This window comes from Neopsephotus bourkii, unplaced genomic scaffold (genome assembly GCF_033783945.1).
Source record: "Neopsephotus bourkii isolate Nb327-2 ecotype Australia unplaced genomic scaffold, CSIRO-AGI_Nbou_v1 NB_730, whole genome shotgun sequence".
NCBI lineage: Eukaryota > Metazoa > Chordata > Aves > Psittaciformes > Psittacidae > Neopsephotus > Neopsephotus bourkii.
Genome location: NW_026901228.1, coordinates 3,022,859 through 3,040,486, shown reverse-complemented (window position 1 = coordinate 3,040,486; position 17,628 = coordinate 3,022,859). Strand labels below are relative to the sequence as shown.

Sequence of the window (17,628 nt, the reverse complement as noted above, 5' to 3'; positions counted from 1 at the left end):
CATCTATATCTTGTTGCATGACCCAAGTCTGATAAGAAATCTCTGCATTTAACTTTTTTCATTCTTTCATTTGATACTCTTTTTGTTCCATGTTTTAATATATCCCTTCTCTTTAGTTACAGTCTAGGAAAGTTTTTATAAAAAGACCCAAAATTTAGATGAAAGTTAAAAATAGAAAAGTTTTCCCATTAAAATCTATGTAGCAATTCTGAATGTCTTGGTTCTGTGTGACTGCATACTACTCAATTCAGAGCCAGCGGTATACTGTCCAAAGCAAATTAAAGAAAGGGCTGAATTTTTCTAAGTCTCTGCTCAGACTAGAGGCACTCCTTGTCTTTGCCAGGGCCTAGGATTAATGAACAAGGAAGTAGTGACATGTTTTAACTTGGGCAGTTTCTCCTTCCTTTGCCACTCCAAGAAGAGTGAATGGATTAATGCCACCTCTTAGTCCAAAAATCATCATAAGAATTTGATTACTCATTGCTACTGATTACTATAATTTGCTTTTTTTTGTTAATAAAGTAACCAAGCATGCAATGTATTTCTGATAACAGAAATATTAATATTTCTAGATCAAGCCTCAGCACTACTGAGTCCAAAACACAAAAGGCATCATGCATCAGAGCAGCCTGGCCTGTTGGCAAGTACGATGAAATGCCTTCCTAGTGGAAAATGTTGTGTCATTTGTAGCAAAGCAAAGTCATTCATTAGAAATGCATTTTGTCTGACTTAGCCCATGGAGGGCTCTGTCGGTGTTTCCTGTGGATGTCCATGGTGCTACCACCAGTCTCTCCTGCAGTGTGTGTGGGAATTTGGCTCTGGTCAGCATCACCATGTGGGCTGGGGATTCCCCAACCAGTGGGACACACTTCCAAGTGTTGACCACTCAGTTCTTCCAACACCACTGTTCCAAGCAGACAACAGGCCAGCCCAGCAGCAGATGCTTCCTCAGCTGCAGTGGTGAGAGCATCCTGAAACCCAGCAAGCTGGTGACAGACCTGCCAGCCATGGAGGTGACTCTCTTGGAAACAGAACTCCAGAGCTTCAATTGTCTTCACAAAATATCTGTGTTATTTCCCTCTTCAACCACAAAGGAAGAGAATTTAGTAACATCCTGAGCAGCAAACAAGTTCAGGTGCTAAGCACTATGCCTTGCCTACAAGGAGCTTTGATATCTGGTTCAGAGCCAAATATAGTGGTGGCTTTGCTCAGGGTGTGGCAGGAAAAGAATTAAGAAACAGAGAGCAAGCCCATAGTTAAAGAACATCTCTTCAGCTCGTAAGTCACATTCACTTCTGTTTTTTTCTTCATCCTTGTCTCCCCTTCCCCTCTTATGTTGCAGTTGTGCTGAAAAATGGTGCATGTCTTGGAGAAGGAATCAGAAGTCATTTTAAGTTCATTTGTTTAAGGTCTTTGCCTGTTTAGTATATCAGGCACGGGCTTCGGAAGAAATATTCATGAAAAACCACAGTACAAACCCACAATACCCAGCTTAACTATAAGTGAATGATTTAATACCTGTCGATCTCAAATGGCAGGAAGTGTTGTATTGTGTCTTAAACAACCTTGAACCACTAATCATAACAATATCAAACTTGCTTAGTTAATTTATTTGATATCCTTCAGTAGGTATCTGTGCACTGTTGAGTTAGCATTTTACTGTGTAACTCATACATACACCCAGAAATTTAAAAGCTAATCTGAGGAATACCAATATCTGTTTAACCCTCTCATATCTTTCTTGCACAATTTTCAAAACACTTCTTTCTTATGCTAAGTAAAGCCAAAATTTTCCGGCATCTATGAATTCTGGGTTCTTAGTTGCTAGTAAACAGGACTCACTTTACACATGCAGACTGCAACACTTCTAGAGATTTTCAGCATGAGCCAATAAGGCACTAAAAATCTGCTCTAGCAAGACCTGTGTGCAACCACAGACTGAGATCTAGCATGAGTTAGATTTGCCCCATGGTCAGCTTGCAATATCTAAATGGCTATGCCCAGAATATTAATGCCTGCTTTTCTCATTCAGACAGCATTCTTAAAAACAAAACAACAAAAAAAAAAAAAAAGAAAAGGTAGAATAGTATTTGTTTTACTCCTATGTCAGCCAGCCTGCAAGTTTGCACCCCAAGCTATTTCATGTTATAATAAAGATGATGGGAGTCTACAGAGGTCTATTTAAGGTCTCACTCTTAAATAGATCCGTATTGAGGAAGTCCCTCTGCAAATAAGGAGCTAGCAGTGTTTGTTGTATAGAAAGTCTCTGAAGCAACCTTTTTATAGTATTTCTCAAAAAAGGGAAGATTGACAGAGACATGTCAAGTGCATGAAGGTACAAGCTTAACATCCAGCACAGCAAAGAAATAACCACCTCTGTCCTTCAGATGTCAATAAGTGAACAGCTGGTGAAATTAAAATTCATTGAGATCACTGGCTGAAACAGACCAAGCTTGTAAGAAGGTTTCAGAAGGCCTCCTGACCTAGACCAAGTTCATAGGTTCCCAAATGCACACTCAACACGCATGCATGCTGTTGTGAGCCAGCTGAAGGCAGCAGGGACTTCAGTTTACTCTGAGACTAAGAGGACATTAAAATAATTAGTTTGATGATGACAAAAGCTGTTACAAACACCAGTGGTTGAAAAAAAGCAACAGTTTTGTGCAAGTTGTGCATCCAGATAAAGAAATCTGCTGTTGTGCTCTAAATGACACTTGAATTATCATGGAAGATGCACACTCAAAAGCTGGATCAAAATTTTATCCCATCTGTTTTCTTCAGGACTAATGTTATCAACAGCAAACCCCGATGAACAACCAAAGCATCTTCATAGGGATGGTATCCATCAATACCAGCTTCTATCTTTGTAGTGCTAAGAACTAGGTTTTGATGTATTCATGTGGAAGTCTTAGGAGAAAAGTGAAGTGTAGAGACTTAGCTAGAGCTCAAGTGTTGCTGTGCTTTGTCTTTAAGAGATCAGCCCAAACAACACCTAAACACAATTAGGATACATTCTGTACAAAATGCCGTGTTTCAGATTTTTAATTAAAACTACACCTAAGCACTAACAGACTTCCCCAGTATCAAGAGATAGCTTTCATCAGCATGCAGGCTTTAAGAACTCATTAAATGGTTAGCAACTCACACTGATTGAGCTGACGCAGCACAAAGGTATAAAAAAAAAGTAATGAAAAACAGGCAAGTATCAGAATTACACATTGTGAGCATAAAAAAAAAAAAAATTAGAAGATGCTGCCTATAACCCACTAAGTCGCATGTGAAACGGGCCATAATAAAACAGTTCACACTGCTCAAAATCTGTGGGACCGCTTAGCAGAGAAGAAGACTGAATCCTCTGAGCAGCATAGTAAAAAAAAAGTAAAAGCCATCCTCACTACAGCACTAGAGGTCATGATGGGTGCTTCATCTGACTTGTATGGAGTACTACTTTTTAGAGCTTTGCCTAAAGCTCAGCATTGCAAAGGAGCAATAACTTCTGGGACCAGAACTAGATAGAGAAATCCAAACCAGAACAAAGTAGAGTTGTTTTAGTTAAGCTAGCACCATGTCTGAGATTGTAGTGTTGTGCTACCAAAAAACTGGGACAAGAATCTAAATGTGTCTCTGTCACCATTTTAGTTTCTGGTTCCTACCTTGCTTCAGGTAGGGAGGAACATGCACAAGACCATCGTCTGGTACAGATGTCATAATTGTTACCTTGGGAATCCCAGCCCCAGTGAAAGGGTCATACAACCATGATTGGATCAGAAAAAAAATGGAGTATCTCTCCCCAGCTAGGGTATCTCTTGTATCAAAACAAAAGGAAATTTCTACAACAAATGCTGCCAAAAAGGCTAAGATTTTTATAATTCAATATCAGTGTACAGTAGGAGCTTTAAAATACAGAGAGTGCTTCAGCTGTTTACTGTATTTGGAAAGAAAATGAACAAATGTACATTACAGATGTAATTTGATTGAGAGGTACAGTGAATGAGAGATGTCGCATTTTCTTTGAACACAGAGAGGTAAATTGCAGGGAAGGGAGAAATAAAGAAAAATAACTCTAAGAATTCAAACTACCTTACCAAATCTCACAGCTTTGTGGAAAATGCATTTCAAATTACTCTAAGACATTGCAGCAGTAACATAAAAACGACTACAAACACAGCCCAGAAAGAGAACATGTTCTTTTTATATAATTTCCCGGTCTGTGCTGATTTGTATATGCAGGCAGGACAGATATTTTTCTCCAAAAATTACAGAAATTTTGAAATGTAATCTTACAACACTACACTAAAATCTCTCTCCAATTAGCATGCATGATTTCAAAATGAGCTTCCAGCCACATGTGATACCTTTCAATTGTGATCCATATTTCCAAAGGAAAAACAAGTTCTTTCTTACGGTAAGGCTATCGGTTACAAACATGAGTGCATGTCACAAAGTTTGCAGCAAACTACAAATTACCAGGAAAACAAATCTTCACCATAGAACAAATACTGCTAATTTTGTCTTTCCTTTACATGGCACATATCAAAGCATTGTATCGTGTTATTTGAACATCCTTCTACATTACTATTTCCTTGTAAAGTTCTGAAGGCCAGAAAGCAGTGTTTGCCTACTGACAGCAATGAAAAGTGACTTTTTCTGATAGAAAACTTTGAGTAAGATGGGGACTCAGGACACAGCCTTTTTCTGCCTAGCTCTGAAGGAGAGGAGGAAATAGTCTAGAAATGAACAGCCTCATGCAGGAACTGTGCTACCATGATAACCTTCTTTGAACAGCTCCACGAGGAACAGCACTGAGAGTACTCATAAATAAAACAAGGATGTTTTCTGTACAATATCATTTATGACACCCCATGTCCAATTCGTATTAGCACCACTGAAAAAGTGGTACAAAACTTTTTGACATAGAGCAGGGAAGAGATCCCTCTGTTGATCTCTTCTGTCTCTAATATTGAGTATCAAACAGATACCTATCCTTCCCACTCACTGACTCTTATAGTATCCTTTTCTACTAATCACTTCCCTCACAGCAACCAGCAGCAGAGGAAGTCAGTTAATCAAACAGTGCTGAACTGCAGCTGCCAAAGGCAAATGTTAGGAAAAGTGATCTAATCTAATTTTCCAGCCAGTGCTATCAGCCTTTACTACCTTCTGAGGACAACTAGTTAGTACCATAGGGATATGAGAAGTCATTAGTGGTTTGGGATACTAGAGAGGGTCAGATACAGTTGCCTCTTGCACAGGATGAAGCAGACTTGCTAGATTCTGAATATTAATATTGCCTTTAAAACATCGTTCCACATCTATACTCTCTACTTTTATGTTCATTGCTTTCAAATTCAAAAATGCCAATAGAAATAACTGTGTAAGTAGCAAAATCCATATTGAATGCATACAAAACACCTGCAATTATGATCATTTTAAAGTCTTTAACAGGCTTTCTGAACTGCATCAAGACAAATTTAAGGCCCCTTACCTACAGCCACATGGACGTCGTCATTTCATCTCAAACTGCCATCAACCAGCAACAGTTTAAACTATTTCAAAAAACGGAAAACATCTAGGTCACATGTCTATAGACAGCATTTGGGTTAATCTCCCACAGCTTATAAAGACAGAAAGAAAGCAAGAAAAAAAAAAAAGTAAAATAAAACCACTTCCTGAAACGGCAGAAGTGAACCATCTCACCAGTGAGTGACTTACACCCAGGTTTAGTGCAAAATTCTTCCGGACTATATGAAAAGTCAAATTTTAAAGTAGGAAAGCAGCTTCTCTGTTAAAATTGCAATAAACAGAGAAAGATAGTTTTAGCAGAAGGTAAACATGAGTTTTGAAAAGAAATGCTGAAAGGAATTACGATTCTAAGCCTCAAGGCTACTTCCCCTTTCTTACCTCAATGGAACTCTTTGAGCACTGAATAGCTTGCAAAACTCTTTGTTGTTTTGAAATATTGCTTTACTAAATGGGACACCACACTGTTACTTTAGGTTTATAAAATAGCAAATTCTGGCCAATCAAAGAAATTTACTATTAAAAACCCCTGACCTGTGCTATTGCCCAGTGAAGGCTGCCCAGATAGATACTTCTGTTTCTTTGGTTTTCTGTTTCAACACTTCTCCATGAAGCAACCCCTGGAGAATCACAGGCAGACACAGCTGCTGCCTCACTTCACTTCCCGCAGCATCTCACACTACAATGGTCCACCTCAGGTATGGGGAACCCAGAGAACCATCAGGCTCAGGTGCAGCTCCGCACCTCTGGGGCTCCAGAAAAGCAGTCTCCTTGCATACACCTTCACCAGTGTCTTCCTCCATCTTTTTTTTTTTTTTTTTTTTCTTTCCAGGTAGCAGCAATAGTATCTTTCCAGTATTTCTAACTTGAATTACAAAACAAGGGCTCATCTTCCCAATGTAGCAGGAGTTCCCTTTCAGGCCAAGGTGGTGTGTTGTGTGTATGAGAACCATCACAGTGCTGATCAGGCTGCCAAGCCTTCTGTTGGTGTTTGAGCAGAATAGGGGGATCTCTTTTTGGTTGTCTCCCACAATAAAAAAGGCATCCTGAAAAATGGATAAAAATCAAAGCCATCCTGGTGTTTAAAGATTTGTCTCAACAGTGAAGTAAAATGAACCTTATTGACAGAGGGTGCCAATGGTGTTCCTTAAGAAGATATGCCCCATCAGTGCAGATGGCAGCAAGAAAATCTTCAGGTGTCTTAAAGGAGGATCTGGCAGAACGTCCCATGGAGAAAGAGCAGAGGCAGTTAGAAAACAAAAGCTGGGGCTGAGGCTGGATTGGAGCTTAGGAAGGGATTGTGACAAATTTTACAAGGCTGCAAAGGGAAGACTGATTTGCAGGCAGATCATTTCCTAGTGCAGAGAAAGAAAAAAAAAAAAGAAAAAGATGTAAGAAAGTTCCTTTAGAGAACAGCTTTAGTACTGTTCATGCACTTACTGAAGCCCATGGGAAACAAGACCTTCAGAGGAACATGGCACTGCTGAGGGAATGGCAGAGCTATTAAGCTGTAGAGTGACCCTTACGTTATTATTATTGATTTTGTAGTAACTTCTACAACCTTCATTTCATGGCCAAAGATCCAATTATGCTAAAAGCCATACAAAGCCAGAACCAAGACCATCCTTGTTCCCAAACTTTTACTATGTATGCCAAGAGACATGTACAGACAGAAGAGCTAAACTAAAATAAATAAATAAACTTAATAACAAACTAAACTAAATATCACTTCTTTGTAGGCACTGAATTTTATCGATGTAATTTAAAGATGAACTTTTGGAACAAAAAGTGAATGTTGCATATGAATGGTGATAAGTTGTTTCTCTCAGGTGTGAGAAAGCTATGCTGTGCTTTTCTATAAATTAGCAACTGCTAGGGCTTAAACAACCTGCAGCAGCACTAAGTAATTGCTAGCTCTTTTAAAGAGACATATATATTTCAAGTAATTTTGTTATATAGAATAAATTTTAATTGATAAATCTACTGTAGCCATGTGGTCTTCAGATCTTCAAACAAAATAGTCAAAAAAAATTTTACAATTACGAAATATATGTGAATGGTGTGACCAACAGAACTTCAACACTAGAATGTGAAGAAGCCATCAGCAAACCTGTAAAATACTGCAGTTGAACTTGCAATTTGCCTACGTTACCTTGTCCAAAACCTAGATTATCAGAGATGTGACATTTTTCACAAAAATGTCTTTCACTGTACACCTAACATTTCATGTCAAATTGCATACTCTGTCTGATTTCCTTTGCATCCATTTGACAGTATGTCAGTAGTGACAAAATTCTATAAAAGGATGATGGCAGCTTTGCATATTGCTTAAACTTATGCAGCACAAGCTTCCTGTGCAATCTCTGTAAAGCTGAAAATACTTTAGATGTGCAAAATAACCATTTTAGTAAAATCTAAGAGCTCATTTAATCTGAGTAAAACTAAACAGGAAGCAGAAGACACATAGACGTTACCTGGAACAGATTGCTGCTCAGCAGGTTGGTCTTTGAATGTTTGCTGTGCAAGTTAAAGATGGAGCATCATTTCTGAAGCTCAGATTTCTCATCCCTATTTCAGTGACTCATGGCGTCATTGCTTATGAGGCATGTCATCAAGTTGGTGAGCATCCAGATTTCCACATCTCACAACTGAGAGCACAGAGCATTAAGGCTAAACCAGCAGTTTTAAAAATCACTGTTGACTGAGGGTGCTGAACGCCCAGCAGCTGTTACCAACTCTCTTATAAAAAATTCAAGAAGTATCATAAGTTTCATCAAGTGCATAAACAGTGATTCCACATCTTGTTCTGGACCACCAGTCCCCAAGGGGGAAAGAAAACTTTACTTTTTTTCTTTTTGCCTTGTTCAGCTTTTACTCTCTGTTGGGATAACTGACAGGCAGCTCATAGTCTGGCTTGTACAGCTGACACCCAGTGGCAAATCTAATTCAGTGGGTAAATCAAGCCATAACAGACAATACAAACCTGGACAGCATGCAGACACAAGCCTGGAAGAACAATTGTACATCCAATGGCTAGTTCCAGAAGAAAATATTTTTTTATTAATGAAAATGGATGAAGATCCAAAACTTTGCAATTCATTGGAAAACAAAACAAAACAAAAAAAAACCAGAACAGAGAATCCAGAAGACTGTAATAATGAAGAAATAATGTATAATTGCCCACATTCCTCACCACAGAAAATTTATTTTTCATATTTTTAATATTTTCATATTAAAAATATTTTTCATATTTAATATTTTCATATTAAAAAAGGAGGACAAAGAATTATGTCTGTATGGACAGTAATTCATACTCTTGTTCAGAGCAGTTGTTTGCTCAGAGAACTCATGTCCAGTCAGTAGCCATTCTCTTTTGCTATATGGGCTTTGAATATTTAATCCCAGGAAAACATTTCTAGGAGCTCATTCTTGTGTATCAAGAAAGCCATGCACATGGCCAGGTAACATCTCAAATAGCTTACAGCCCAAGTTAACAACAGTCTCTAATATCACCTGCTTGGGCAATAACCGGTTTTTATGTGGGAGCTTGTATGTAAATGTCAGCCTCAGTATACAGTAATAACTAAATTTACCAACCTCTCTCAACCATAAGACACATTACAAATATTCTGATATCGCCTTCCAAAACATTTTACTCTCAATTGATTTTCACCCTAAAAAAAAAAATAATCCATTTTACTTACTGCAATTTTAAAAATGCAAAGGATACATTTTTTTTAATTTTCAGACATGATAGAAAATAGACCTTTAGAGATTCTTCAGCAGTAATGTTGGATAACATAAGAGGACACTAAAGTTAATAACAACAACTAGGTATGAAAGTTCTATGTAAATCCAAACTGGTCCTTTTTTCTCTTTTTCCCAAGTGTTTTAAGAATCTTGACACTTATTTTAAGGGCTAGCGTTGTCTAGGATTACTTTTAATAATTTAGAAAAGCCACTTCAGCTCATTGTATAGCTATGCAGTACTAAGAAAGAGACAAACCCCCAGCATATGTCGATGCATTATGTAAAGACTTTCCTTGACAGGATTTAGTTACATGCAAGCTTTAAATGCAGTGTAAATGCATTTTCTGGAGTGTTAGGCCTCCAAGTGCTAAAAGTACTACAATACCAAACTGCCAAAAAGGTGATTTTACATCACACAGTAACGGACTTTAAAAAGAGAAATGAGTCATGCACTTCAGTGACAATATCTTAATCTATGCAGCCGTGATCAAGTCAGTCACAAAGTGGTGCTAGCAAAATCTTCCTTAAAGTCCTGTTCCAAAAGCTGTCAATGTTTTCACAGTAAAGGAAGTGGCTGTCCTTAGAATAAAAATGATACTCCAGACAGTGTTGTTTCTACCCCTGTTAAAAAAGCTTCAGCTACATGGTGAATAACAGTAGGAAAAGTTCAAAGTCCTATAAAATCCCACACTGAGGATGAATGCAGAAGAGAGGTGAGGTGTTCTGGGATATTCTCTCTTCTTTTACTTCAGTCTTTGGGGAAGAAGAGGGTCGTTTCTACAGTATCAAATTCCACATTCACAAAATAGATAACCATAAGCATACAGCAACACAAGAAATTTACAAAAATAGTGTGGCCCCCACCGAATCTAGTGGAAATACAAATTGCTAGAGTCATTGCTTGTCTCTTCCTTATACAGCTTTTATGCATGTGGTAGGCTCTGATCTTGCTCTGCTGGTCCTATGCTGCCATCGCAGAATGAGTCAAAGTTACCCTGGCAGTTGTCAATAAAAACAGTAGAAAGTCAGATGCAGGAAATAAGACTCTGCCTCTCTTGTGTGCAGATGCTTTCAGGGGAGACTATGTTAGCTGAAATGGACGAAGAAAACAAAACAAAACAAAACAACAGCTTATCAAAGACTTGAAGCAGTTAGTTGAATTAAACAATTCCAATCACTTCCTATTTTTTTATTTTCCCATGATATACAAGAATACTTCTGTTTTGTGCACGGCTGTACTCAGTTGCTCTTTTCCTAGCTCCCTCCTCCTGACAGGCAATTGCTGTTGAACATTCCCATATGAGCTGGAAGATGTCAGGAAATCTTACTGGTCATTGGTGTATGGGAGTATCCAGATTTGTGGAAGGAAAAGAAAAAAAAATAAACACACCATCAGTGCAACTGATAACCACCAGGCTGGGTTTAGGTATGTTGGTTGTTCGCACTTCTTGGAAGACTTTTTCACAGCAACCATCTACAGATAATAAAGGAGGTCTTTACTTAGACCACTCCAACATGTAAGAACAAATACATTTAATTTCAGCTTGCTGGAAGCAGGCAAAAATAGAACACTGATTACCCTTTTGTTTTAGTTTTTCAGTTCCTTCTAATTTTTATAGTCTGTGGTCTCTGAAGTCATATACTTCCTTTTCCCTTGTTTCTCAAGACCACTTTTTCCTCCTCTTTCCTCTGGTTCATGCTTGTAGTCTTGCTTCTTTTTATTCTGTCAAACTTAACAGGGGCTCTCCTAAAGCAGCTGAACAGCACTGTCATATTCTGATGCTGTAGTTACTTACACAGGTTATCATGGAAGAATCACCTTTACACTATGCTAACAGATGCCTAGTGCCATGTTTTACATCCCTACTCATGCATGATGATGGGAGATATTTAGCAAAATATTATAACTAATTTCTTACCAGGCAGAGTTATACCTTCTGAGCTATGAAAAGCATCCAGATCCATTATTTCTATTACTCCAGTTAAGTTCTGCAGTAGGACAAAGTGTATCATTAGCAGTTGAAAAGGCAAGAGTTAGTTAGGGTTAGGGAATATTTTTTTGTTTTTAGGAGTATTTTGGATTTAGAAAACAGGAGAGAGGGAGTCTAAGATGTTAGATGTGGCTCTTCAGGTAGCAGCCCCAGCTCCTTGGTTATGCACATAGGCAGAATGTTAGCAGAACCACATTTCTGCTGCAGCCTCTGTGTTTAATTAGTTAATTAATTATAGTCCCTTTAGTCCACCTCCTCACCTGTGTTATCAATTCACCTTTATTTCAAGCTTCAGTTATCATGACCCTTCTAGTTCTTCTGATCAAAAAAGTTTTAAAAATTAGGCCTTTGGGAAAAATCTTCTCCAGGAAACTTTTTAATTCTGGTTTATTCTTCACTTGGAACAGGGTCTGCAAAACCAACTTAGACCTATTACTCTCTTCTTCACAGAACCACACATTCTTTTTGATAGCCTTTAACAGTGACAGTGCGATGGAGGCACCACACCAGGCCTTTGCCCCTTGTGCACAAGCTTGCAAACCTAAAACAGGACCTTAACAAAAAAAAATTTAAACATTGTAACTCCACGGTGTATGTCATTATGATATACTGAATGCAAGGCAGCTGTTCCTAACAGATTTGACATATAACAGGGGTAAAGTAATTTTACACAAATCATTATGTTCATTATATTAAATTAATAGATTAAAATTAGTCAGCGATGCTTTGTAAGACCATCTTACCCATAGATCCCTTTATCCTTATAATCTAAGGGTTTGGGATTTTTTTTCTCCTCAATATTCTGTGCAGAGAAGACATAAATGCCCAGATCACTCAGAGTATAAGCCCTAAATTCATGGATGTTGAACTTCTTCCAATATAAGCATCTGAAGGAAAGGCACTTTTCTTCAGATGCTTACATCAGAAATATAAGCATCTGGAAATGCTTATATTTATAACAGAAATAGAAAATGACATAATTCTTTTCCTGATCTTTTGAAGAGCGAATGAATTTTTTTTTCCATCCTATAGGAACAGATTCTGGACTAATTTTTCCTGCTAAAGGCTTTAAAGTCCAAAATTCGTCAAACATCTTGTCCTCAGAGACAATGTCATCCAAGTTCAAAGGATCTATAGCCCTGTAAAATTGATATCTTATTTCAGAGCTAATGACTTTGTTTTCATTGAATGTTTGATTTCATCAAATTAAACCACTTCTTACACTTTCTATAAATGTGCCAAAAAGTAGAAGACAGAACCAAACCTCTCAATTCTCTGAAAAAGGGCACTCATATACACACATATAGATGTACATATATATCATATACATTCAATTGGTATGTTTTTCTGTCTAATATTATTCCAGGATAGATTTACTGTAGATTATGTGGGTTTTCATACGTTATTTGAAGTGCTTTTCAATTGAAAATAGTAATCTTTGAAAGCATTTGTTTTAATGAACATCATTATAATTAAGAGCATGATTTTCATAACTAAATATAAAACGATTTTTTTTCAAGTGAAGTCTGGATGTGATTACTGATGGAGGAACTTCAAGATCTTTTTTTTTGCTAAGCATTTCAATATTCATTCAGGAAAATGTCAGAATAACAGACTGCAGCATGTGATTTGGGTGATTCTTTATTTTTCTGTGGTTTTTATCATTTCAGTTTTAATATCCAGTTAAAGCAAGAAATTCTGGATAAAATATGAATACTAACGAAAATGAATGGGATTTTCTCATCAATTCAAGAGTCAAGTTCCACTGTTTTTTAGTATGCCACTATACATGGTGTACGCCGTTACCTTAATAAGCTGTATTTGCACAACTATATATTAAATAGGATACAGTATAGGAAAGCAGGTAGCATAATCAACAGTTAGATTCTAGAAAACAAATGTGAGGTTTCAAAATGCACTTTATCATGACTTCATAATTGATAAAACTGAAATACCTGACACCAGGATGGTGAATTATGGGAATCAAGCTGTGTCCTGAGGTGGAGAGAAGGTGAGGCACACAAAGGCAGGCTTCACCTGCCTCCCATCAGCACAGGGAACTAGGCTTCAGCAGGGCTTGTTTTCCACAAACCCTCCACTGAACAGAGTTACCTTAAATTTAGCAGTGAAAACTTTCTCTAAACTTTTAGCCAGCTCCTAATGGGTTCAGTGGTTTTGGCATGACTGGCAGCAGACCTCTACAGGTTGAAGCTCACATTATCTGCTGTCCTCCCTCACCACAGCTGTACACACGTGCAGCTGTTAGTTAGAATCTATTTATAAAAATGGGAAAAACATGGACAGACGTGCACTATGCAGGGCCCCCTCTCAGATTTATATTCCCACCAGTGGGCTATTCTTAATACAGTTAATGGCTCCACCACACACTCTAATTTACTAATATAACTATCATTGCTTTGCTTACAGCTGCTTTTTCTCTAGTCAGGGTGTGCTAGAAATGTTTTCTCAATACTTGCTTTGACTTGGTTGCTCAAAACCACAACCACATCCTTGGTCCTGTATCATGAAGGGTCAACTCCTCAATCCCTCACTCCAGTAAGTGAAACCTTTTCCAAGCTGATGTGATGAAGATCATCTCTTGTAAATTAATGTATGTTATTAAGCATTATATTTACCCCTCACCCTTCTAAAACTCAAACTTTTTAAGTGAGGAAACACAGTAAAGATCATTAGGCCCTAAAGAAGAACAAATAAAAGGACAGTAAAGGGTAATCAGAGTTGTGCTTTTCAAGTTACACAGTCTAATGTGAGTGGCATCTGTTGTGGGTAGAGGCTGAAAAAATATCACTGCTGTTGCTGTAATTGTACCTGACAACTCAGCTGATAGAGGCCTTTCATTTCTTAAGACAAAGTTTTCCTTTCTCTTTCTTTATATATAACCAAAGAGCCTTGCATTCAAAGATTCTACATTTTATAGCTGTCACATCAAAACCATTTTTACTGTCACAGTGTTACAGAAACTCAGCTGCAGAATCAGGAAAAATAACCCTTTCAGAGGCAAATAAGATAACTCAGTAACAGGTGAATATGGATTTTCATTCACAGTTTCTCCAAATATCTACATATTCACGAGTTATGCAGCTGCAAGGTGTTGATCTGTCTAGGGTGGTAAGAATTGGCAGAATCTGTTGCTTCTTGACCAAAATGGTTTAAATTAGATACTGCACATAAGACCATCTGAGCATTTTGCAAAATCTTCCATCTAAGATGATAAAACTGTTTCTATGCCCTATGTGAAAGATGAACATTTCTGAAAATTTCCTTTCAACTCCCAGGTGGAAATTAAAAGAAAAACACAAATTAAAAAGAAACATGGTGTCAGTATGCTTTACATATTTCACTGCTAAAAAAAAAAATACATATATATATATTACAGCATGTTTCTATTGAGATTCATTAATGACATTTTTATAGCTCCCAGTTTTTAATATCTTGTGCTCAAATATCAATGTAAACTTTGCAGACATCCACTCCGAATTACCTTTGCAGCAACCACTCCACAACATGCTTTCTCTAATATTGTAAATCGAGGCACCAGGAAAATTTGAAAAGTATCCAAGTTGCAAGTTGGATCCATAAGATTTTATTTGTCCTCTATAATCACAAACCTATGGTAATACCTATCCCACTAAGGACAGTCTCTCCAGTTGCACGGAATTTGCTTTGTGTTGCAATAGGTAAAACCGTTAACTATGCTGCAATCTATGTGGGTGTCTACACAATCTATACGCCACCAGGCCAGTTGGCATCCCAGAAAGCATAATTCCATTCAGTGGTATCATTAGTGCTCAGATGCTTGCTTTCATTCAGAACATGCTTCATTATGAAGACAGAATTGAAAAAGTTTTCATATATATCTTCATATTTATACCTGGTACTATGATGATAAGACTGACATTACTTTTATTTCAAATGAAGGGGTTTCAGTGCTGCTTGCCCCCATGTTTATTTCAGAAGCCTCTATAAATCTTTCCCCACATGGGAGTAATTTTGAACATATTAAATAATGATTTTTCTATGTCTCTCTCACTTTGATGTAGCCTCCTAGGAGAAAGAACTATCCTGGATATACAGCATGGTCATGTTTTAACAATTTGACTATATCTTCCAAATCCATCAATAAAATGTAAGTTTTTTAAAAAAATAGAACTTTGTCACTGAACTTGGTTGATAAGAGACCCTGTCCCCCTAAAATTATAATGTAGCAACTTTTTGAACATATACTTCAAATTCACACTTCATTTCTTATTTTTAAAGCTATTTTTTATTATTTGAGTAATTGCTCTAAACTCTACACAAAGATATAGGGAACTTTGAAATTTGTACCTTGGAGTTTTAACATGTATTCAGGACTAAACGTGAATGTCAAAGAGAAAAAAGATCTAATGAACTCTTTATTGGTGAAATACAGTATTGCAGCTGCCTAGAATTTTAAATGGTTTGCAGATAGCTCCGAAGCAAAATAACTACAGAAGTTTACTTACAACATGGACTCTTATTCAGCATCGCAGTGTGGGTGGAAGCCATTTGTTATACTAGAAGTTGCAGTTACTTAATTTTGTTGAAGTTGAGTGGATTGTTTTAATGTTAACAAAATGCACAGGGAAAAAAAAGAAAAAAAAAAAGAAGAAGGAAGTGCAACCACAGAAGTATTTTTCTGCCTTGAAAATTACATGACCATAAGTTTTCCTTTTCCCTGACGTCTTCCCTGCCACAATAATGGCTTCAGGATTTAAATCCTTTGCTGCTATTGTGACTTCAAAGCTTTAAAACTGCAATTGAATGGAGTAGTTCATCTGTCATTATCCAAATATGAAGCAATTATGATGAAATAAAGATAGAATTCCATTGAGAAATACCCCAATCTATTCTCACTTATATTTAACTAGAAGCATAAAACAGTGCTTAGAAGAGTAAGTTTAGGTAATAAAAACTTGGAATATAAAAAGTGTGAATTACTGATCTATAACTTAGTAATTTCTGAATAAGCTTTCTAAAAATGTTTCCAAAATACTGATATAAGTTTAAGCTTACAATGCAAAACTGCCTCTCAGCTGTTTGTAGACTGAATAGCTTTTCAGAAACATAGTTTCATCAGTTTGGGTGCCCAGACATTGAGATGGGAACCTGCTGAGATTTTTAAGGGTCTCTGAGCAGGTCAGCTCCCTCTGAAACATGTTAGATCATGACATGTTAATTGCATTTGGAAGAAGTGAGTATATGAAATAACACACCTACCTCAGCCATGTCTTCATTATAGTGCTGTCACTGCTTTGATGTTTACACATCCTGCAAGGCCCCTCTGCAGATTCAGCTCTAGATGCTTATTTTTACCTCTGTGAACACAACCAAGGCCCCTGGGGTTAAAAATTCATGGGCAATTCCCACCTCTACCCTGCTGCACTTGGGAACGTGACCATAACACAATGTAACATAGGTTAAAATGTTAATTATTTTATTATCTTTTGTTTCTTTCTCCCTTTATCTTTCTTGCTTAATGTACTTATTTATAATACTGTAATTAAAAAACGGAAGCAGGTGGATTCTGAAGTACCAAGGGCTCCCAATGTTTTGTATTTTATGCTCTTCAAAGGGGGCATGCCCTTCCCACTCTCAATCAAGCAACAAGCTCAGATGAGAAAATAACTATATGTCATACCTTTTTGCTCACTCATATCACACTGTTCTTTTGGAAAATAAAACCAGCCTTTTATGCTTATGAAAGAGGACTTTGATTTCTCTTTAGTCTTCCTATGGCAAAACAGGGTTAAAAATGCACAAATGGATGCTATAGTATTTTTCCCTCATATTTTCAACAGTTGCAGTGAATTAAAAAGATATGTACAGTATTGTTATCTATCAGCTGAGAAGGATCACATATAACTAGAGATCTACATACTCATGTTTATCTTCCTTCATTTTGGAGACGTTTTATCACCCTATCTCGGTGTCAATTTTCTGTCATCTACAGACCTTCATGTCTTGCAATTTAATTTGAAAAATGTAATTTCTACAGACAATCCAAGAACTAAATGTTATCACAGTTAGAAAGTAGCAGTACTTAATATTGAATTTTAAATCAGAGATGCAAGTAGCAAGAAGCATTCGGGGTATATGTAATTAATTATTTCACACATAATTATTCCTGATATTACTCTAACTGTGATAACTTAGAGCATTGGAAAAAGCAGACTGCAATTTTTTTTCTTTGCATAGAAGCACTTTCACTTGATATTCTCTTGCTAAATAATATGTAAAATACTGACACCTAATGTTAGCTTTCAGTATTATTCATTTTGCAAAACTTTTACTACAAGTAGGAAAAGACCATATGAAACTTAGCTTA

General features: G+C 37.0%; 1 protein-coding gene across 6 annotated transcripts in view; it reads right to left on the bottom strand.

The window, feature by feature from the left end:
* LOC133212676 (rho GTPase-activating protein 15-like) overlaps window positions 1-17,628 on the bottom strand; it is a 185,076-nt gene that overhangs the window by 165,026 nt on the left and 2,422 nt on the right. Inside the window, exons 1-2 of one of the 6 annotated variants that reach the window (XM_061354357.1) lie at window positions 7,995-8,185; window positions 5,486-5,546 (exon numbers count right to left, since the gene is read on the bottom strand). The exons of 1 other annotated variant lie outside the window; for it this stretch is intronic. The gene's annotated coding sequence lies outside the window, so the exon portion shown is untranslated. Of the gene's footprint in view, window positions 1-5,485; window positions 5,740-7,994; window positions 8,186-17,628 lie in introns of those variants that run through there. 4 more of the 6 variants (XM_061354359.1, XM_061354363.1, XM_061354362.1 and 1 more) reach the window with 4 other exon arrangements.